This window comes from Chroicocephalus ridibundus, chromosome 6 (genome assembly GCF_963924245.1).
Source record: "Chroicocephalus ridibundus chromosome 6, bChrRid1.1, whole genome shotgun sequence".
Classification (NCBI taxonomy): Eukaryota; Metazoa; Chordata; class Aves; order Charadriiformes; family Laridae; genus Chroicocephalus; species Chroicocephalus ridibundus.
The window spans coordinates 67774829-67797507 of NC_086289.1; the positions used below are offsets into that span (position 1 = coordinate 67774829).

Below are 22679 nucleotides of genomic sequence, written 5' to 3' on the forward strand. Positions count from 1 at the left end.
TGGATCATTAAAAAATACTTTTTGCCAGGTGTTTGAAGTGTGCATTTCTGTTAATATTAAAACACTTCTCTTAAACAAATGCTGAGTGGAACAGATACCTCTGCTTAGGTCGATGAATAAAGAAGTAAGATACCCTTTCTTCCTTTGGAGTTCTGAATTAGAATAAGCATGACTATCTATTTGTAAACTTGCCATTAGAAAGTATCAGCATATGAAATGGCACTAGGTGACAAACTAGATATTCTTCTTTCCTCTGAACCATGTTCACAAAAAAGTCTTACTAGAATCTAATTTCTCTGCAAGACTGTCCTGACAAATGGACTTTTATTTCCAGATTAGGTCAATAAATACACCTAATTATCACTCTGAAGTTTCATCTTTGGATGATACAGTGGCAGTAAGCTTTGAAAACTAAGTTGCTGTTATTTGAAGGTTTATTTTCTGCCAAATCACTGGTAAATGTACTACCTATTTTACCTGAAATTTTTGTCCTTTTGTGACTTTCTGAAAAAAAGGTTGATTAGGGCAGTGAAAAAGTTTCCTGAGGATGCTATGTTATTTGGGTTAGTGAAGATGGTTGTTTGTAAAGAGCAGCTCAACAAGCATGCGATCAGGCATTATGCTTGCAGACGAAACTCACAATGGAGAATGTAAATTGATGTGTATGTGGGGGGAAATCTGTACTTCACGTATAAAATGTTGGGCTCGGCGCTCATTGTTGCCACAAGGGAATGAGACATTAGCACTGTAATAGATATCTTGATGAAAATGTCAACTCAATGCTTGGGAGGAGTAAGAAAAGGAAATACAATCCCAGTCATTATTAGGAAGATAACAGAGGAGAATGTCATGATGTTATCCTGAGGCCACGGTACGCCGGGGTGCCCCTGCTTCCCAACAGGACAGAGCAGAGCAGGAAACACTCCAAAGGAAGGCAGCAAACAGAATCAGTTGTAGAGGAGCCTCTGTACATGGGTGAATAAGCAAGGGCTCCTCAGGCTGCAAAAGAAAGAGTATTTATAATCGTGATTGCAATGGGAAGGATGAGCAGGATCAATTGTTTGCTGGCTCTCCCACTAACAGACCCAGGGCACATCCCGCCGAGGTGACAGGTGCCCAGTTGAAAAAGAGTAACAGGCGATGTCTCTTCCTTTAGCATGTACTTATCCAAATGATTGCAAGGGCTAACTGCCGGTCTTCCCTTCTGATGAAATTGGGCTCAAGCAGCTTCTGGTGGTGGTGTTTCACAACCACGTGAACAGGGCAGCCTCGCAGCCCCTCAGCTGGGACATTTTTTCAACTGTATTTTGTGTTCTGAAATCTGCTTGTTACTCAGGCATCTCATTTAGGGAAAAGAAACCAGTAAGAGTCAGAAATAAATTTATTAAACCTTAATGTATGGAGCTAGAATTATGTTTAAAATGTGAAGGTGAACACATTAATCTTCCTCCAAATTAATAAAGGCTAGTTTTCAGCCAAAGATATTGTATGAATGCCAATCACTTTCTTTTTTTTTAAGGACAATTTCATAGACATTAAAAAAAAAAAAAAAAGGAGGCAGTCAATTCCATAACCAGAACATAGTCTTCTCTAGACAGGGAGTGAGGCTCAGATTTTTAGAGGTGAGACACTTTGGGTCCATGTGAAAGTGTTAATTTAAATAAGTGCAATCACTCAATAAAGCATTCAAAGAACAAGAATGAGCTCTTCCTGTTGGCAATTATGACTGTAAACATAAAGAATGAAATTGTTTAGATGACTTGTTCAGTGTCAGTTTGCTCAGCATTAAGATTTATTAGCAGGGAAGCCTAGATAAGGCAGCTCTGGTAATCCAAATGATAAATTATTAAATTTCCCATTAAAAACATGGAGCTAATATTTGGAGTTACACTAGTACGCTGGGGGAAAACTCCATTAGTAAAACTTCCTTCATTGCAGTGATGCTGTCTCAGGTGTATGTTAAGTAAAGGAAAGTCAACTTTTGAAACTCTTGAAGCCAAGGTCCTTCAAGTTCACAAGCCATGATACAAGCAAGTATCACCTCTGATGGCGCTCATCCCTATCAGTGAATTTTACTGTTGGGAAGTATGCACCTACTTGTGAATATTTTTATTTAATTCCCCCTGAAGTGCAGACACTCCTCCAGCAAAAGCCTAAAGGAAGAAGCTGGGCAAGCAACAGCACTGACTTCTGGGAGAAGCAGCAGTGTCCGGAAAAGAAGAGCTTAAATTGTCATGAATTGTTGCTGTGGACACATACAGGGTGTGGACCTGTGCAGGAATTGCTGGGCCTATGGAAACCTTTCTTTTCAACAGACCAGTTTGTATGAAAAACCAGAAATTCCTATTGTGCATCATATGCGTCTGAATGAGAACACATCCCATAAGGTTGTTTTATCAACCTCATAAATATTCACCATGACAACCCAGTTTCTAGAGTTACAAGTAACTGTGAATTCATTTTGGGAATTAGTGTTGATTATAATAATTTGAGTTTGGGGCCCAAATACGTAAATAATTTCTACAGAATTATGATGCTAAAGCCATTTGTCACTTGTTCTTCCAAAGAACCAGTCATGCCACCTAACAGAAGAGGAGGGTTTCTGCTGGCATTGTCCAAGTGTCACTTCTAGCAGGGTAAATTGTTATTGTAATTAACAGAAATTTTACTTGCAAAGATCTGTCCGAGAGTCACAAAGCAATTAAGTTGGGAAATCTTTCTTTTTGCACAGTATTAAAAAGAACAGAGCTTGTTAAAACCCATTTCTCTAAAGGTGAAGTTCTATTAAAAAGTTAACCTGTGTTTGGGATTCTTGTCCATGAAAACAATCTTTCCCCATTAATTTTCATTAAGCTATTGTATTCACACAGGTCCAGAGTGAAAGCAACCCATGTGCAGCCAAAATGATGCTTGAAACTATTTAAATCCATCTTTTTTTCACTTCGCAATGACAGCTGCTAGAGTTCATAAATTATGTCTGTCTTCTGAATGCATCTGCTTCCTGGTGGAGAAATCTAAATTAGCATAAAACTTAATTTGTGTGAAGAGACTTCTAGTTAGATGGAAGTTCACCTTCCTCATTATGATGCAAAAAAAAAAAAAAGAGATGGGGAGGAAAAATTATTTTCAAATCTGCTTTGAAGACCTTCAGACTGTCCTGGCCATAAATGTTCTTGGGTTTGTTTTTGTTGTACGTGAGAAATCCTTTTTTTTTTTTTTTTTTTTCCATTAATAGCGTTTTGGAACTTGGTTAGTTTCAAAGAGGACAGAGATGGGCTGACTCTAAAAATACTGCTAGTTTCCATCTGGAAGGATGTCTGTGGGTTCTTCGGCTCATGGCCAAACTGCCCTGACTTTACTGGATACGCAAGTTCGTCACATAGTGTTTGGTCAAGGGGTTCGGGAGTTGTAGGGCTGTGGGGTGAACTGATGTGCAGGTGTGTGAATATAGAAGATGGGACTTTTTTAGGGAACATCATTGAAATAATGAAAATAACTTTGCTCCTCTGAGAGCTTGTATGTTGATAATTCACCTACGGCAAAGCCATCTACGATAAGTTTGAAAGCCTCTAACCTGTAGATGAGCACACTTGGATGGAAGCACTGATGGTGTAATTACAGCAGGAGAGGTGTGGAGATTTGCGGTATTTGCAAGGATCTGCACAGTTCGTTGGTCCAGGAGGACAGCACAGTGCTGCTGAAAAGGACCCCATTACTGTGCAGTTGATGTAAATCCCAGTTCCTCTCCAACCACTGCTTTTCTCATCCCACCAGGATTAAGGACCTGGAAGAGGCGCTAGCATTTCCGTTAAAATGAATGACTGTTCAGCAGTTGCTTTTCATACATAATTTTAAACACATGGAATTTCTACATATATACACACTATCTACAAAATTGGGCTTGAAGAAGAGTGGGTATATTTTTTTCCTTTTCTTTCCCTTTTCATTTTATTAAGGGTTCAGAGGAGAATTCACCATTTGTCATAAAAAGCATAACGTGAAATTCAGGATTTACTTCTGGGCAGAGCCCTCCCAGCCTCCTGGGAGAGCACGCGTGAGCAGCCCTAGTTTTTAACACAACAAGGAGGACCCTGGGGTCCCACAGACAGGCATAACTTAAGCACTGTGACTCTCTATGTAAAGTGAAGCATAAATCATTGGTTTAAATTTGCACTTGGGTGTTGTTTCTGATGATAATTTAAATCTGCTGTATTTTTGTAAGGCGTAGGTCAAGGGAGGAAACTTGTTTTTAATGAATCACTCAGTAAAAATGGGCTTCTGCTTTTCACCATGGAGAAAACTTTAATTCAGAATTGTAGTGCATTTTGCAGGGCTATTTATATTAATACTTACTATGCAGCAAAACTAACTCGAATAAATGGACAAAATTAGGATCTCTTATTTTCTCCTAAGTATCCTTAATGTGAGGGCCGATTCTTTCATCTTGAGGGAAGGAGTGAATCACAATTCCAACAAACCTCCTCTGACAATGCATCGGAGCCGTCTCCTCCCAGATACCTGCACCTTCAGGTGGCATAAGTTATTGAAATGATTTAGCTAGTCATTACTGCTCCTCGTTTCTCCAAATCCAGCCTAGCTAATGCAGCCAGAGAAAGGAACATGCTGTATTTCCTCTTTTGAAAGGCATCAGCAATGACGTTTACCTTGAGGATCCACCCACAGTAACTGGATTAAGATGGTGCTTGTACAGATGTTGGGGACAATTCCCAGAAATAATGGAATTAAAGGCTCAGAAAAATGTTTTTAATCAATATTCTTATACGTCACAGTCAAATTAAATGCTAGAAATACTTTTTGACATAACTTTCTCTGTTGTGTTTTGGGCTTGGGGATTTTCTCCTATTTCTTTGTTCTCATCCTAGTTCCTTAGGAGAAATGATCTTGCAAAGAGCTATGAATATTTGGGTAAAGAAAGACTGACGTTATAAACAGGTTAGGATTTCCATTTGCTATTTTTTTCTTTTTAATTTGCTAATATCATTAATTGATCTGCAGCACTCTGTAGCAGTTATATAGCAGTTATACAGTGCTGATTTCTTACATGCAAATTAGGAATGTGTGTGGGAATGTTTTGGATTCCTTCTATAACCTAAGACGACCTTTTAGCTACTGGAATTGCATCATGTTCATAGTTACTCACTTTCCTTGGCAGACTATATGGGTTTTATAATATTTTCTGTGCTTGACTCTGTGTTAAAAAATCGCGTTGTAGCAAATAGCAAAGATGAAAACTGGCCATGAAGGAAGTGCTCCTCAGGATCCAAAAGCGTTTTGAAGCAGATGCGTTGTCTCTTTGTGCTCCCTCTCCATGCTGAGCAGAGCGGTCAGGTTGGTAACCACCAATGAGTTCGATGGAAGAAAGTCCTATGGATTGGGTGGGAAATATCTGAGCAACAGAGGAGGTGGTGCCTGAACATGATGAATGCCAGCACCCACAAAATGGGCTATCCCTAGCTGATCTCTAGCCAAATCAGCCAGGACAGGGTGAATCGAATAGATAACACGTTGTGGAAAAATTGCTTGGGGAGAGTATGTTTGGCTGTCCCCTCTGGGATCTGGAGTTGACGGCAAGTGCAATTCAATGAGCTGAATAAATCTGGTTGGTATCCCAAGCCATGGCAGTGTGGGGATGTGGATGGAGGAGGGCAAGCAACCCCAGTCCCTTGTCACAGTGATACCTGAACTTGAACCTGAGCAGGGCCAGACCCGTAGCTAGTTGCAAAACATCAGTCCCACTGCTCTTGCGTAGAGACTTGGCACAATCCTCACTTTCTAAGGAGAGATATCTTAAAGAAAAAAATAACAAACATCTTAAAAATTGTAATGGATTAGCGTTTCTGAATACGCAAATACCGTTGATGCGCATTGCCTAGGAAACCCACAGCAGTTTATTCAGCAGGTTCTTGCTACGTGTGTTGTGGTGGCACTTAATGCTTAGGTTTTTCTCTATGTAGTTAAATCCATCAAAGGATATTAAAACGGAGATCTATCTTTGAAACCTAACATCAGTGGAATGACTGTGTCTTAATTTGGAGGTGAAGCTCCCACTGGCTGGAGTTTCCTTGGGGTGACGGAGGAGGTTATGGGTGCTCGCAAGCCACAGCTGAATTCATGGAAGGGTCATGGAAACAATCATTGACTTCATCTGTAAATAAAGACCCAACAGCCTATTTTTCAAAGCGTTGTTGAAAAATATCCAAAGGCATATCTGCAATTTAGAAATCCAGCATATGCCACAACATCTCAGCAACAGATCTGGGCAGTGGAGTCATATTTCTATAGACATTGCATAAAAGTAGCCATAGCAATGCTAATTTGTGTGTTGTCTAGGGAGCAAGCACAGATCGTCAGAACAAGACTAATCTCCCTCTGTGTTTTTTTCTAATAAAAAGGAGGAACACTAAATAATTAACATAAACAAATGAAAACTAATTTTCCAATTTTTAATTTTTACCCAATTGCATGATCCGTGTTAATGAATAATTTACAAGTCAGAAGCGAATATAAAATTAAAATATTTCTCTGGGGTCTGCTGTACATGTTATCTGAACATCCTATCTGACTGTTCATTTATATATATATATATTAAAAAAAAAAAAAAAGAGTAAAAAATAACCCCAGAGAAAACAGCATTCAGCATGAACCAGGCTGTAATAAAAAGAGCTGCAGACTCCAGAGGTTTTACTATTTCCTTATAGACCTGGGATCATTTGTCTGAGGCTGTTTTTGAATTATTCATATAAGCTGTAGCTCTTTGCTTTCAGAGATTGAATGCAACTAGCTTCTATCGTATGGCTTCACATGCTGCTTTTTTGTTTGCATTTAAGTTTTTTTTATAGGGTGCCCTTTATTCAAAGGCTCTGCTGGATGCTGCAGGGTTCTATCAGCCACACATTAAACATTAAGAACCTGTATTGTGGTTAATACTGAGGGTTTCACACAGCAAATAAGGCAGCTGGTGGGAGGGTGAGCCAAGGAAACAAGGGAATGTAATAACTGAAGAGCTAATAAACCTTGGAAGTAATGCTGTGATTCTGCTTTGACGTTGGAGTGCTACCACCAAGGAAAAAGTATTTATTATTTTAGGTCCAAATGCTACATGTTGATTTTAAGAATCTTCTGCATCCCAATGCCCCAGACCTACATAAGACTAACAGGACCCCAGATTGACAGCAGTGCCTCGATACCAGCATGTGAGTTTGGCTCAAGAGAGTGTCTTTGTAAAAAATTTCCCGATTGCCCTCCCTTACTGTACTTGGACTCAGAACATCTCGCACTGCACAAGCTCTATTTGTTGTGGCTGGAGCTAAGCTCAGAGCCACTGATAGGCATTTGCTCCTAGGGCCAGGTTGTTGATATCCCTAACAGCTTATCAGATTACTGGTTTTGCCATGCCACATCTGCTCCTGATCTCATCCCACTACTTGGTAATGTAGATATTGCCAAGGGTCACACCAGGGTGTCACACCACACCTTCAACCTCCCTACAAGAAACTTGTGATGCTACAGGAAAGTGCAGTGGTTTAACTTCCTTACCCCTGCCTGTGGCTAATCAAGTCTGAAGATGGCAAGGAGGGAAGGAAAGGTCATCTTGGCCCTATCGGAGCTCCTTAGAACCTGAAATGCAGCTGTTGGTTGCTCTCTTTATAATTAGAAGGACATATTTTGGGTGTAGCTGTCTAGGCTGGATGACTATGTAAAGCTTTAAATTTTGTTTCTGTCTTAGGTGGATGACTTACTGTATTTTTTTTAATAAAACTGAAAATGTCAGTGTCTGAATATCTTGCTGGCAATATTCTGGTCAAAAACAAGGCAGCTCTATATAATCTTATTTTTGAGGAGGGAAAGAATTTCCTTTGGCTATCTTTTTCTCCTTGGTAGGTCAAGAACAGAATTTTCCAAATATTCCTTAACTTCCTTTTAACCATCAAATAACAGCATCCTTATGTAAACGATTACAACCTTATTGTCATGAGACAAGTGGCATTCAAAACTGGCAACCAGCTTAAGTCACTCCCACTGTCAAGCACGTACAAAATTGTCCGGTCTCTCAATTTTTCAGCTGTTTACTAGTTCTGACAGTTGTTGAGATGACAATGAAGACCTAAACCAGGGTATAATAACAAAGAATGGAGACGTATCTAAGAGATTACAGATTAAATGGAAAAGAAGAAACTCTGGTTTATAGTTTAATTGATTCATGTGGTTTACAACCAATGATTCAACATGATTCATCCTGCAGTTAAAGAATATAGTTGGGACAAATTCTTTATGGTCCAGGCTAATTAGGATTTTTGTCTACATTACAGCAAGACTTCAGCAAATAGCTCAATAACTGCAGCCAAGTTCTGATAGGGATGTCCTTGGCTCAGCACTTTGGAATGATAGTAGATGATGTGACAGAGCCCTGCTGTGTATCCCAATAGTTGTACTGTGATATGGAGATGCTACATCAAAGGCGGTCTCAAGAGTACTTGCCAAGAGAAAGCACAGTTTGTAGCCCACTCCTACAACACCAGCTGAAGGTTTGTACGACTCACCCTGTAAAGCCTGGGCTTTACTTCTCATGGTGAAGGCTGAAGCTTGGTATGTGTAACACTGAGAAAGGATTCTAGCACATGCTGAAGTTCATCCTAATCCTAGACAGCAAATTAACATGTTTTTCCAAGTCCTATTTAGCATGAAAAATCTAAGCAGATGCTCAAGCGCCAGTTGGAGCAGAAGGGGTGACCTTGGAGGGTGACCTTTGTGGAGGTTAGGTGTTCAAGCCAGGTAGGTTAAACTTGCCTTGAAAACCATCCCAGCATACCTTCTTCTGGGGCTTCCCCAGGGCACAGCCCTTCTGAATCTTTCCAGGAACCATTGACCTTCCTGGGAGCTCTTCTTGCGATTGGTTTTGTATTTGATGTGTTAAGGATGATGAAAAATGTCTCTTGCTCCTCAATCCAGCTGTCTGGATTACAAACTCATGCTGTCTCCAGCCCTATGCTTTCCCACCTCTTGACCCTGTGGGTACCAAGCCAGGCTGCTCCTTAGCCTATAGACTGGAGTGCTGCTGGTGAACAACCTTCTGAAAGTATCTCTCAGCATTCAAATAGACAGTTCTCTGGGGACTTGTAGCCTGTTATTCTGCATTTGGTATCATGGAACATAATCAAGGCAACAAGAGTAGCCTTTACTTGGCAAATCAAATTCTGGTCATGGCTGGGACACGTAGCTGACTTGCAATGGATGGGAAAATGCATATGAATCTTTTCTGAATCTTAAATATTTAATGGGTCACTGTGTACTAGACACCCGACATAGCAGATCACTAACATGACAGAAGTATAAATGTCAACATTTATATGTTACATTATGACGACCCCCAGCTGTGTTCAGCTCTGGGGCCCCCAACATAAGAAGGACATGGACCTGTTGGAGCGAGTCCAGAGGAGGCCACAAAGATGATCAGAGGCTGGAGCCCCTCTGCTGTGAGGACAGGCTGAGAGAGTTGGGGTTGTTCAGCCTGGAGAAGAGAAGGCTCCGGGGAGACCTTAGAGCCAGCCCCTTCCAGTCCCTAAAGGGGCTACAGGAGAGCTGGGAGGGACTCTGGATCAGGGAGGGGAGCCGATAGGACAAGGGGGAATAGTTTTAAATGGAAAGAGGGGAGATTTAGATGAGATATCAGGAAGGAATTCTTGACTGTGAGGTTGGTGAGACCCTGTCCCAGGTTGCCCAGAGAAGCTGTGGCTGCCCCATCCCTGGAGGTGTTCAAGGCCAGGCTGGATGGGGCTTGGAGCAACCTGGTCTGGTGGGATGTGTCCCTGCCCAGGGCAGGGGGATGGAACTCGATGGTCTTCAAGGTCTCTTCCAACCCAAACAGTTCTGTGATCCTATGACTTATAGTAACATTATAATGCAAAGATCTTGGAAGTGAGCTATTCAAAAGCTTAATAGTCTTTGCTAGAAATGCAGTAACAGCACCAATTACTAGCTCTTAAAAAGCTTGTAAAGGCTAGTATAGTAGCAGTCTTTAAACAGTAATGTCCAGTTGCAAAAGTTATGAGGAAATCTTCTTCTTTGCGGTGTGGAAATGTGCTTTTTCTGATGTTTTTCAAAGAATCGTAGGCCTGTTGGGAAAAACATCTGTGCACGGTTGCAAGTGCTCTAGTATTTTATCATTATGTGTCCAACTGCAGTGAAATCTTTCGAGTAACAGAAATCCTGGCAATGCTATCTCCCTCTTGATAAGCTCTAGCTGTGAGAAGCAGACCGAAACGTTTGCTGGGCATGAGGAGGAGAAGAGAACTCTTCTAACCTGCAAATGAGTTTCATTGGGTTTTCCCTTCTGATGGGTATCAGGTTAAGAAGCATAACTTCTGGAAAAGCACTTGCAGCTTGTTGTAGCCAGCTATTTCATTGCTGCTAATCAGATTTGTAAAGTGCCACCCTGATGTTTATCTGCTCCAGGTGAAAAGCATCGCTGCAGCACAGGGGATGCAGTTGCTAAGCAACAGCCTTCAATTAAAACATCTTCTTAGATATCTGCGGTATATGAGAAATTAGATTTAACTCCTCAGGAGCTCAAACAGGAGCAACCTCTGAACCCAGCAGATACTGTCATAGATCCCTCCTCCTTTACATCAGCAGTTGCCGTCACTTTGCCTATAATATAAAGCTTGGAGTGTTACGTTACTTCTCTCCAGGTTAGCAATGTGTCTCCTGCGTGTGCTCGTCATTAGTAAGATGCCTGCAACTCCAAAAATATTTAATGTCAGGTAGCTCTGAGGAGAGAGAGACTTGAACCAATCTCTGACCTTAGGATTTTTGCACTTCTGTCCTCGGAAGCATAGAAATTCAAAATGGCTTAACCTTAGCCTCAAAACAGAGCTCAGATCTAAGCACTTGAAGAGTGCTCCTTTAAAAGCATCTCCGAATAGATGAATTCTTCAAAACGGATTCAAGCCTAGATTTTGAAAGGAGTTTTGCCGCTTCTGCCCATCGCTGTTGTCTGCCTCTGCCCCCTCTGCCCTGGTCCATGGTGGTCATAGCTCGGCCCTTCCCCTTGCTCTGAAGACTCCAGCACGGACAGGCTGTTTTCAGGCTCAGACTCTCAGTGGTGCACACCTTCCATAAAAGCTTGGAAACACGACTTTTGCTTCCCACGTGCCACAGACTCCTAGGGTTTCCTCCTAAAAGCAACAGCAAGATGATATTTGGAAGTGCTATCATTTTTAGGATGCTGTTTTCAAGCCTCCCAACAGCTGGAGTAGAAATATGAGAGGGTTTCTTTTACAAACTAGAAATATGTGCTGCCCAATTTTGTGATGTCTTAAATTCCAGGGCTGGTTTGTTGTTTGTGAAAGATAAAAAAACCCAAACATATGGGGAACACTTGGAAGGTTAAGTGCTGCTAAAGGGAGGCGGGACCAGAAATACAAGAACGAGAGGCCTTTTACATTGGGAAGTTCAATAATGTCAAACACTAAAAATCCTGTTTTCTAATCTCCAAAGTGCTCAAATGCATAAATTTTGTTGAAAATTAATAGGATCTGAGTGCTTTTTCTTGTATCCTATGAAAAATCACACCTAAGTTGTTTCTGTCCTCAGATCCCATGCAGGACCACAGCTCTGTTTTCAGAGATGTTTCACAGTATTTGTGCATTTTAAGATTACCTCAAGCTTTTTGTTTAGGGCCTGTGTAGCTTTTGGAGAAGCCCAGACAAAGCCAGAGTATTCTACTTCCTTTTTGAAACAATCTCCTAATCACTTTCCTGGATGCAGGTGAGCCTCCCGAGTGTAGTATTGGAAGAAGTAGATGGTATTTTAAGCTGGATTTTAGAAGTTGATGCTAAGAAGCATGAATACACAAAAGCAGCAAGTATCTGTTGCATCGTATTTTTACAAGGTCCAGTGTCTTCACCCTTTCCGCTCTTTTGAAACACCCAATGCTTAGCATCCTCCAGCACCTCAAATTGCATAGCACAGGTAACTTCAATACTGAAAAGAGCAGAAATTTAGCATAAACTGTGAAGTAACGAAATCTCAGCTTTTTAAATGACAGAACTTTGTATATCTTTTGTGCTCTTTTAGTACTTTTTTTTCCCTTGCTGTTCACAAAAGCAAAAGGTTCACATGGTTGCTCAGCTGCTGAATAGAGTACAATTTGCAATTATATTTAATTTTCATACGGAAAATTGGATAGGTGATTTTTGGTAGGTATACTTGCTCTGAAACCTGCTATGTTCTGTGATTATTTTTTTTTTCTCCAGGATTCATATAACGATAGCTAATGTGCTGAAACCACAACTGAATGGTTTTGTAATTTGCCTCTGAGACTAATCTGTGGCCATCTTTTTAATGGGATTGTAAATTATATGCACTTTATAAAGGGACTACAGTAGACCGAACAATTGTGTTAATGACTCTTATCAAGAGATTAACTGGGAAGGCAGGGTGTAGAAGATTAGATTATTTCACCTGTGAGATTGCCAGAGGAACATCTTTATGACTTGTCTAATTAGCTTGGTACCGTTTTATAGTGGTCCCCAGTAGTGCCACAAAAGTTAGAGGAATTCCTGCTGTGATGCCCATCTTAAATTACACTGTGGCTGTTTCCAGTTGTATTGTGGAGAAATGCCGGAGCATAAATGATCTCTTTTTGAAGGAGTGTAAAAAAAATCACTTAGCAAGGTGCTCTGTGTATCCGAAGCCTCATACACGTGGTGATGTTCTGCCAACACGAGGTCCGTACCTTAATAAATTTGCTATCCAGTTTGCATGCAGCAAGCTGGAGACTGAAGAAAATTAAAGAAATCCCTGCTAAATGAAATTGATGAGTTTTGCGAGAGATTATTAGTTAAACTGTTTTCTCATGCAAGAACAGCAGCTGATCGGAAGCCCATGTTTGTTCCCTGGCTTACAGCTCAGCACCGGCAAGGTGGTAATGATATACGGATATAGGGTGCTCTTACCTCAACCCTAAAATTCTATCAGTGTTGGGATCCAAACGAGGACCATGGCGTTTGCTTTACCCTAGGTAGCCCTTTTGCTAATCTCCTTACTGATTTAGTTGGCCAGTGCGTGCCTCTTAGCATAATCATGCACATCCTTAAGATGGATATGATGCCAATTTACTTCTTGAGAGTGCTGAGGAAGCTTTATGGAACTTGCAGTTAGATCTGTACAGAAAAAATGTAAATCTTTTGTTACTGCTGAACTTCTGGGATGCAATGTCTGGAGGGGATGATGAGGGTTGTTGGCCGGATGGAGGGTGCTGTCGCAGCGGAGGAATTTAGCCTCGGAGGACTGTTTCTCTGTTTCTGACACTGTAATGATCTTTATGGCTGAGCAGTTGCTAGCTGCTAAATACAAAATACTTTCTACTTGTATTAGAAAATATCGTATTGTATGATCAAGCAATGATGGGGACGGAAAGAAAGGTAGCGCAGGGAAGGAGACAGACGTAACTTGTGCGTACTGTCTCTAGCAAGCACAGCTCAGCTGGCACATTAGTAAGTGGATTGCTGGTTTCTTGGTGTGCTCGCATAGTTATAAGCATCAGAATGAGTGAGTAGTTTCATTATTATCAGCACAGAAAAGCTATTTCTCATGTTGAAGACAAACACAAGAGTGTTTCGTGAAAATTACAATATACATAGAGATTAAGACCCTAATCAAAACTGCTCGGTATGTAGTTCATCATAACAGAGAAAATAGTGTTTCTTTGGATGCAAGTGTTCTTTTGTGATCCTAAAATCTGTAGATGCAACTGCTCTTGTCTAGGGTCCTTGACCAGACATTTCATGTGGCTGCTGACTGTGCTGGAACCTCTCACTCGTGTGCCTTGCAGGAGAGGGACCATGTTAGTATCTCAAACACCTGAAAACAGGAGTAAAGCACAGCGGCCTCTGTGTTTGGGCTGGCTGTGAAGTGGTGGGCCCTTCTGGGAGCTGGCATTGATCCTTGATGCTGTGGCCAAGAACAAAGCTGCCATATAGACAGCAGCTATGTGGCGTGGGAAGGCTTGATGAGCCAGGCCGTGGTGAGGACCTCTTCCTTGGCAGCCTCCTCTGCGCATGCTCATCCGCACTCATCATGGATCAGAGCTCCTTAATGCTTCTGACTCACCTCTCTCCTCACCACCCTGGCACGGGGATGCCTGTCCTGCCCAGGGATGGGTATTCCCATGCGTGCAGTGTTGGAGGGCAAAACTTCCTGACATTAAATCCTGCAGGTGCACTGTCCGAGCAAAGGCAGTTGCTGTGAAGTTGGTGGCTTGGGGACCATTTTGTAAGTGCTTCTGCGGTGCAACGTAATAGACATTTGTACATGCTTTCCAAAAAGCAGCTCCTTCTGGTTATGGACCAAGTACATACTGCTTGGCCTAAATGGGACTTTGGGAAACATAAGAAGCGTAGAAAAGTGTTTCTGTAATAGATGTGTGATATTTATTTTTATTTTTTTACAGTAACCTTCCAATTCCTAAACTAGTTCATCAGTCCTCTCCTGTGAAAATTAGTAGACAGTACCACAGGCTGAAAAGCTGAAAATTGGATTAATATATTTCTTTTCAGTTTTAAAACAGTCATCTGTTGTTGTCATTAGAAGTAATAGGCTCATGAGCTATAAAAAGAGCTGCTTACTTTTTCTGGGGGAAAAAAACCTCTGCTGGGAGTTCAGAAGATGGATCTGTCATGTCAGATTTTCCCCCTGCCTTCCCCTTCCTGGCATGCTGAAATCCACACTGGCTTGGTTGCAATCTCATCATATTTCTCTCAAAATTAAGCTGGACTCAACTGTAATTTGCAATGAAAACTTGAGGGAGATGGAAGGTTTCTTCCAGCAGCGCGTGTTGGGTGCAGATTTCTGTTCTTTGTAAAGTAACCGTTAGACCAAAACACTGGTCTCTCTTTAGCAGGCATAATTCTGCAGCCCTTCAGAGAAAGGGTAAATTAATGGTAAAGATAAAGAAACTTGGACTGTTGGTGACACTTAAGGATGGACATGTCTCGTCTCCATAAAAACATTCACTTACCATTGCTCAAGTAATCTGGCCAATGCTGTTCTTTTCAAGGTGCAGCTTTTGTGCCATAAAGCAGCGCACAATACTAGGGTTGCCATTTACTTTCATTTCTTGAAGATTAAAGTACCATTCCACATGATCCACTACTGGCTTGGAAAGCTTCACAGGTGGTCAGCCCTGTTGAGCTTGAGCCCCGTTGCCTCCATGGCTCTTCCAGCCCTGGACATGCCCTGTCGGGATTTTGGACATGCCTTTCGCTATCCAGGACTTGCAGGGAATGCTGGTTGCTCTAACAGTGGTTGTAGTGGCATTTGGCATGTTGAAATTGTTGGGTTTTTTTACAAAAGTAAACTTGCTTTTGAAAAAAAAAAATCAGTGTTTCCTACAGCATGTTGGATGGTGTCTTGACCAGCTCCGGTGCAGGTTGTAGCTGTAGTAAAGGCAGCATATAATGGACAATGTGTAACAAACGCGTATTCTCTGCTTTGGTGAATTTTTGGTGATTTACACCAGGTTACGCCCTGTCACATTAGGTCCCATACAAATGGCATTAAAATCTTAGATAGGGTTATAGCATTGCCTCATCCTGTAGGTGAATCATTTAGTGCCTGCTGCCACTTGTAGAGTGGCTGTCATATCCGAGACTGAAAACTTCTGGCCTTCAGTGAGAAATTTGCTTTCTTGCCCTAGAAGAGCATCCCAAAGTGTGTACGTATATGTGTGTGTGTATACTTTTTTTGTTTTTCCCTTAAACTATAACCTATGAAATGCTTTCTTTGCTGAGTCTCCTGTAGCGCTTGTGTTGTTCCAGACCTTTTCCTCGGTGTTCAGACTGGCTGTAGTTTCAGAAGCACTTTGGTGACAGAGGAGCCAAGATGTCAAGAGGCTTCATTCTCTCTAGTTGGTTCCCTCGGCAAAAGTTAAAAGCTTGTGTATTTGAGGCAGAAGCACTGCTGTTGAAAGCCCTGACCGCAGTGGCGGCATCAGAAAGAAGAGGCTTTTTAAAAGGAATCTGACTCGGCTTTTTAATGGTATTCATCCTTGTGCAAGGTTTCCAGAGCTGCTGTAACTATGAAATAATGTTCTGTAGCCATTGTGCAATAGATTACTCTTCCTCAGGGCAGAGCTGAAGGAAGGAAAAGAAAACAATTTATTGATATCACGGAAAGTGGAGAAGAGCTCAACAGGTCATCTTGTGAGTGCTCTCGTCCCCTGGGAGATATCACCAGCATTACTGCATTTCCCTTCCAGCTGTTTACACCCTCTTATGAGAGGAATTAATATATCAGCTGTCCTGGGCATCCTTACATAGTCAGGATTGTAGCAAAGGGATGAGGTACGCGCTCAGTTCAAATACATGAAGGCCAAGACTTTCTGCTTTTGTTCCCTATGCTGGGTTTACACTTAGTCAAAGAAGTTTTGTATTGAGTCCTACTTTGATTAAATGAGAGACTGTGGGAAGAGAAACAATTAGGTATTATGTCCATAGGGTATAAAAAGGGAGGAAGGGCTTTACATGAAGAAAACAAAAATATTACTAGCTAGTAAATGTACAGGAAACTTGTTTTTGAAAAAATATCCCAAGTGTTAACCTGTGCTGGAGAACAGTGGAAAGCAATGTGGTCCTCCTTTTCAGAGAATAACTTAAATTGTAGCAATTGGGCACTACAAGCATAACTTGATTCTCAGTAAACTAAGAATATGCATATTGAGTGAGGTATCTCTTAAGATTCTAGAACAATGGAAACATGACCCACAAACTGGGAGTTAATTGCCGAATGGCTGCTGTTCCCATATGAGCTCCATGTATCAGATCATCAGAAACTTTGCTGCAACACCAGCGCACTCTCATTTGTGCTGAACAGCCGCGATGCTTAATCCTCATCCCGGTGGCACTCTAATTAGTGGTAACCTCTCTCCAGCCTGAAAAGTTTCAGTGTTGCTTGCCCTTTGTTTCCTACTCTTTACCTCATTTTCTGTTCAGGGTAACACTTTCTTTCCTTGAGCAGGCCTCAGTTGACACCTTTGGCTTGTTTGGAAAGATGAGTGCATGGACAGAACCTGCACAGGCTTGCCCTGTGCTCACCAGGAGGGACTATGATTTCCCTGCAGTGAAGGTGAGCCACAGAAGGGAAGTACAGGCAGTATTTGATGGAAGGGTCTGAAATGGTTTGTCATTAATTAGCAGTTGATAACCACATTGTATTTTAACTTATCAAGATCACAGCCCTGATGCACAAGTGAAAAATACGAGCTGTGCTCTTTCTTGAAGATTTGGTGACCTAAATATACCAGATGCACACAAGAAAGGAGGTGGAAAGAAAGACCTAAGGTGCCATCAGAGGTCAGTGGCAGGCTAGGACACAGGATCCAACCTGATTGGCCATGCTGTGTCTGCCTGCAGTAAATAACCCATTTCAGCCAGGCTAATTCATATTTTCTTTCTAAATCCGAATGTGAAACTTGTTTGAGTAGGCTTAGGTAGCTCTATTGATGGCACAACTTTTTCAAGTGATCTGGCAAATTGTTCCGACAGCTGTGGGTCACAGAGCCCCTGTAGCTGTGTTAATCTTGTGCAGTTAACATACTTTTCTTGAACATTCATAGCTTAAGTGTTCAAGGTCCCTGTTGGGTTGCCAGAGCAAATAAAATAGGATCTTGCCCCTGCCTCTCCCAGTATACAAAAGCCACTATCGTCTGATGTGTCTTTTTGTTCTGAGATATGACATTTAATTACCAACCTTACCAGATGCTCAGCGTATTTCGGGAGTAGCATTAGCTTTTCTGTTCCAGCCCCCAAAATAGGATGCAGAAAGCTCTACACATCCCTGAAATGGGAATTAATGCAGATGGTCTCATATCTGCCCGAACTGCGGCTCCTTGTGCCTCTGGTATACCCCCATACAAGGTATACAGGTGCCACCAGAGATGCTGCTTTTGGGGGGGAAAAAACCAACCCTGTTGTGTACCAAGAGGGAACAGGAACTTCAGGGCCCTGCTTGTGTAATCCAGCGTGTTTCCCACAGGAGCAGCCCCTCCATGCCAGCATGAATGGCTGCCCAAAATAGTAGCGAGTAAAAGCTTTCACCGCAAAGGATCCCGATCTTTCTATCCTCTTTAGACTCATTGTATCCTGCTAAGAGGCTTAATTAACACACTGCTTGACAGGCCTTGTCAGACTGAAACATGGACTCTACATCATTTAATACAGGGGCCGTGGTCTTCCCTGGCAACACAGGGCAAAATAGAAATGAAAATTAACAAACTGGAAGATGAGAAAATAGAAAACGAATAAACCCCGAGATACTTCATGGACACAAAAAGAGTCCAGGGTGTGTGTGGAGGGGAATTCTTTGTTAAATGGGAAACAAAGTCTTAAAAATACGGATAAGAGCAGACATGGGTGTAAGTAGCTCAGAACAGCATGGGCAATGGGCTGTTTTCAGTAACCAAGAGCAGCTGGGGTGTTTGAAGAGCAGCTGAGGCTGCTGCTTTTGTGCTGGGATATGAATGGCAAATGGATCAGAGCTAGTGCTAAAGGTGGTTTAGCACCGAGTGTGCTGTCCCTAGACTGGCGCGATGGACTGGAAGAGGTGAGCAGCAGCAGCAGAGCGCGCTTTGTTATTTTCTGCCTGCCTCTGAAGATCACAGGATTGGAAAATGGCAGGAGGTGGGAATGATAAATTGGCTTCCTAGTAGGTGACAGAAAGAGGCATCAGGTGGCTTTGATCAGAGGATGGATCCTGCATGGCTTCTGGTCTGAAGGGCAGGAGGCGTTGCAGTGTTTCTGGCTTTGGACTGCCTTCAGCTGCGCTTGCCCTAGCTGTGCCATCACTTCAGAGGTTGTACTGGCAAAGGAAGGATCAGTTTTGCACGTGCCTGTGTCAGTGCCACAGAGAAGAACTCATACGTTTGCCTTTAAATGCAGTGGCTCTGGAACAATGAGATAGGGTAACGTGTTCACTGGCAAGAATGGCTGTGAAAGCTCTAGTGATCTTTACTGATATTTCCAAATTAAGGATCTGGGCAGTAACTCCCTCCCTGCATAGCACTGGCAGGCTGGTGAGACATAGTTCTCCTTCAAGGCACCGGCTGGGCTGTACTCTGCTCTACTCCATCTCACCCGGGGGGTATCGAGCAGCGCTGACGCTCCAGCCCCTTTCCAGCATCTTCCCTGTGCTCACCAGCGCCACGCAGCCCAACGCGACAGCGCATCCTATTCCAATGGGGTGAGAGCAATCGAGCCACTCTGACAAAGGGTTTCCCCCATCACTGTTGTGTTTCACCAAGTGACGTGCAAGTAAGGAGAGGAAGAAATGCACCTAAGTGGAAGTTTTCCTGCATAATAGAAAATTACCATTCAACAAAATTTCTCTTAAAATCTGGAAGAATATCAACAAAATAGAGAACTACCCAAAGCTGCCGTGTTTGAATAACTGCCATACTCACTATTAATTATAAAATGGAAAAAAACCCCAACCTTTTTACTGCTATTTTTGGAATACTGCTGAAATAGGAACTTTCTCTTCCCATCTCCATCTCTCTGACCTCTCACGAAGCACTTTTGTATATTCTTTCAGCAGCAAGTGATAGACCTCTTAGGCAGAGATATTCAAACAATAGCACACATGTCCAAAAAGGATTTTGGAAATTAATTTTTAATATGTGGCCTCTGCCCTGATTTCTTGGTGCTACTCTAAACCCACGGGTATAAATAGATTCACTGACCTGAATGGGTATTTCTGGATATAGCAACAAAAAACCCCCAAAACATTACCTGCTACTTGAGGTGAACATTTATCTAGGTATGATTTAACATCTGCAGAATTTTTTCCTTAGACTTTGTACGAATAACTGTTTTTTGAAACAGACTTATTTGAAAGGAATTTAAGGACTAGTGCATTCAGATTGCTTTAGATTTCTGCTCCTCTGCATCTGAACCTGTCTCGGATGGCTGGCTGCCATCATCTCCATGGCTGGTCAAACAAGGTGGCATTTCTGTGCAAGCCCAAACACGGACCAAAGCCCGTGGCAACCTCTGGGTCCCTCCGTTAAAAAAAGACCCTGAAAACTGCTGAAGGCAGCTGGGTGAGGTTGCTAAATCACCTCACCGTACACGTACGCACAGAGTCTGTCCTTGGGCTGCTTGGAGCCAAACACAGCTGATTTGCAGTGGAAAAAGGTAGAGGGACCCAGAACATTCTTCCTCTAACTAAATACTGACAGCAAAGCCAAGCCAGGCATTTATAATGTGCGGACTGCACGAGGAGCCAGCTCAGTGCGGCTTAAGACAGCACTTTTTCACAGGCTTCTCCCTGGTGGGAGTCTACAGACCTTGAGACCCTCGGTCTTTTCTGTGCCACAAGGTTACAGGGTTTCCTGGCAATAACTAAATAATTGCAATAGTCTAGTTTCCTGAAAGTACAGATCTACAGGCTAAAAAATAATTAATGCATAAAAAACCAGAATGTACAAATTAAAGACTAGAAAAAGACGCTTTAGATTGCTCTCAACACCAGTCTTGCACTTCAAGCTTTCATTGCTTTTTCTTCCTTAGGTACCTATATGTGTCTGTAGCTATCTGATTGCTATTAACATCTGTGTTCAACTGAAGCGGGAAAACGAAAACTGCAGTAAATTTTACAATATGTTTACATTATAACAAGGTTTATAGAGGCATCGTAATTCATCGTGTATTCCAACAGAAGTATGGATCTCTTCCAATTTAATTTTCTGAAGTTGGAGTTTGCAGCTGGGTCACTCCTGGTGTAATCTGGGAGATGCATCTCCTAAGGCTGTGGGTTGGAAGAGCAGCATCGCGGCTGTCACTGCCACCCATCAGTTACCGCGCCGGGGGCTGAGGGCAGAGCATCCGAATCACTTTCTGTGGGCGCAGCAGCATAGCTAGCTTCATAAATTTTGTTGCAAGGAGCAATAATCAATACTTCACGGTTAATGACGCAAAACTGAAATTAGTATAGATTTTATGTCTCCTTCTCTTCCCAATTATGCAAACATTACTATGCCACTTCTGTAGTTGCCTTTTATTACAGCTTTTATAGAGACTGTCCGGTGATGTTTAATTGAAAGACTGAATAGTCAAAAATGTCACAACCAATTTTGGTTTTTACTTTTTTTTGTGTGTTCAGTCTTCACCCTGAGGTTAATAGAAAATGATGTCAAACACAAGAAATGATTTATGTAAGTCATGCAGGTTTTGTCACCCAGAGCTATATATAAAGTCAATTGCAAATTGTTTTCCCATTCTAAATTACCGTACGTAGCTCTGGGATATGCTGAAAAAATGACCAGCAGAATAATACAGGAGAAGAAAAGGTTATCTTCTCAACTGAACTGTGCTTCAAAGAAAACAGTTTTGAAAGTTGCTTGTTTTTAATATGCCAGAAGAGGATGTACCTCAGAGCAGGCCAAAGAAAAAAAAAAAAGGGAAGGCAAAAATAAAAAGAAGTTTCACGACTGGATTATTTCCAATGGCTGATGAGCGGTAAGCAGCAGCCAGACCTCCCGAATCACACATGGTGCATTATCAGCTGCAGCGTGTCCACAAAATGGTGCTACAATTAGAGACCCAGAGGGGCAAAGACTGGGGAAACATCTAACTTGTCGTCTTGACAAATCTAGTTTATGCATAAAACATATTTTGTAGTAATAGTCCTTCCAAGGCTGGGAGGAAATGAAAGCTGTATTAGGAGTAAATCAGCTACCAACTGTGATCTTGTTTCATGTCGAACAAGGTAGAATCTTGTACTGGATTAAAAAGTGCCATGTAAAATTTCTGTGTTTCACAAAATCGGCTTAATTTGGGAAAGCAGAAGGTAGAGTTGGCTGATGTATTTTGCTCCTGGAGATGGCAACAGTCTTACTGGAAACAAAAATCTTTGATTCATCTCCAGGTCAGATAAGATATACAGGACACAAATATCCTTGTTTTCCTTTTTTAAATGTTCTTAGCCTTCCTGGGAATCCTGTATCTGCATGCAAGGTAGATGTGAAGTAAATTACCTTCCTTCCTTACTCTGAGTAGCTTTTGCTTTTACATTTGATTCCAAACTTAATGAGCTAAAAGAAATAATGAGCTAACATCTTTGTGTTTTGCATAGACTTCTCATTTTCCAGTGTTGCTTAATTACCAAACAGTTGATGTATAAACACAAACCTGAAGGCATATCCCTGCATCTCGGGATGGTGATGCTCTTTGTATTGCATCACAGGGATGCACTCTGGGGGGTTCAGTGTTTGCTTGTGAGCCCAGTTTTTCAGGAGACCAGGCACGTGTGCTCCGGGCATGTGTGTCCCAGCGATGCCAGGGCGCACTGTGGGATTGTGCCCTGCGGGGGGACGTAAAGTTCAGCCTAGGAATTGCATCCCCTGGGGCACACACTTTATTGCAACCGGGTTCTCCTCCACTCCTCAACTCTCCCCTCTTCTGAACAATAAAACCCTGCCAGCCAGATACAGTTTAGTTTTTTAAGCCGTATCTCTGTGCTGAACATCCTGGGAAGATTTTTCCTGGGACATTAGCATGGATGCAGGGAACCCCAGCTATGCATCTGCAGTAAAATTAGTGACATCTCTGCTATTGAAATGGGATCTGATGCAAATACCCTGGTAAAGGCATCAGGCTGTAAAT

General features: G+C 42.0%; 1 protein-coding gene across 1 annotated transcript in view; it reads left to right on the forward strand.

Moving 5' to 3' along the window:
- Positions 1-22679, forward strand: part of SCHIP1 (schwannomin interacting protein 1) — a 183138-nt gene that overhangs the window by 26143 nt on the left and 134316 nt on the right. The window lies entirely within an intron of this gene.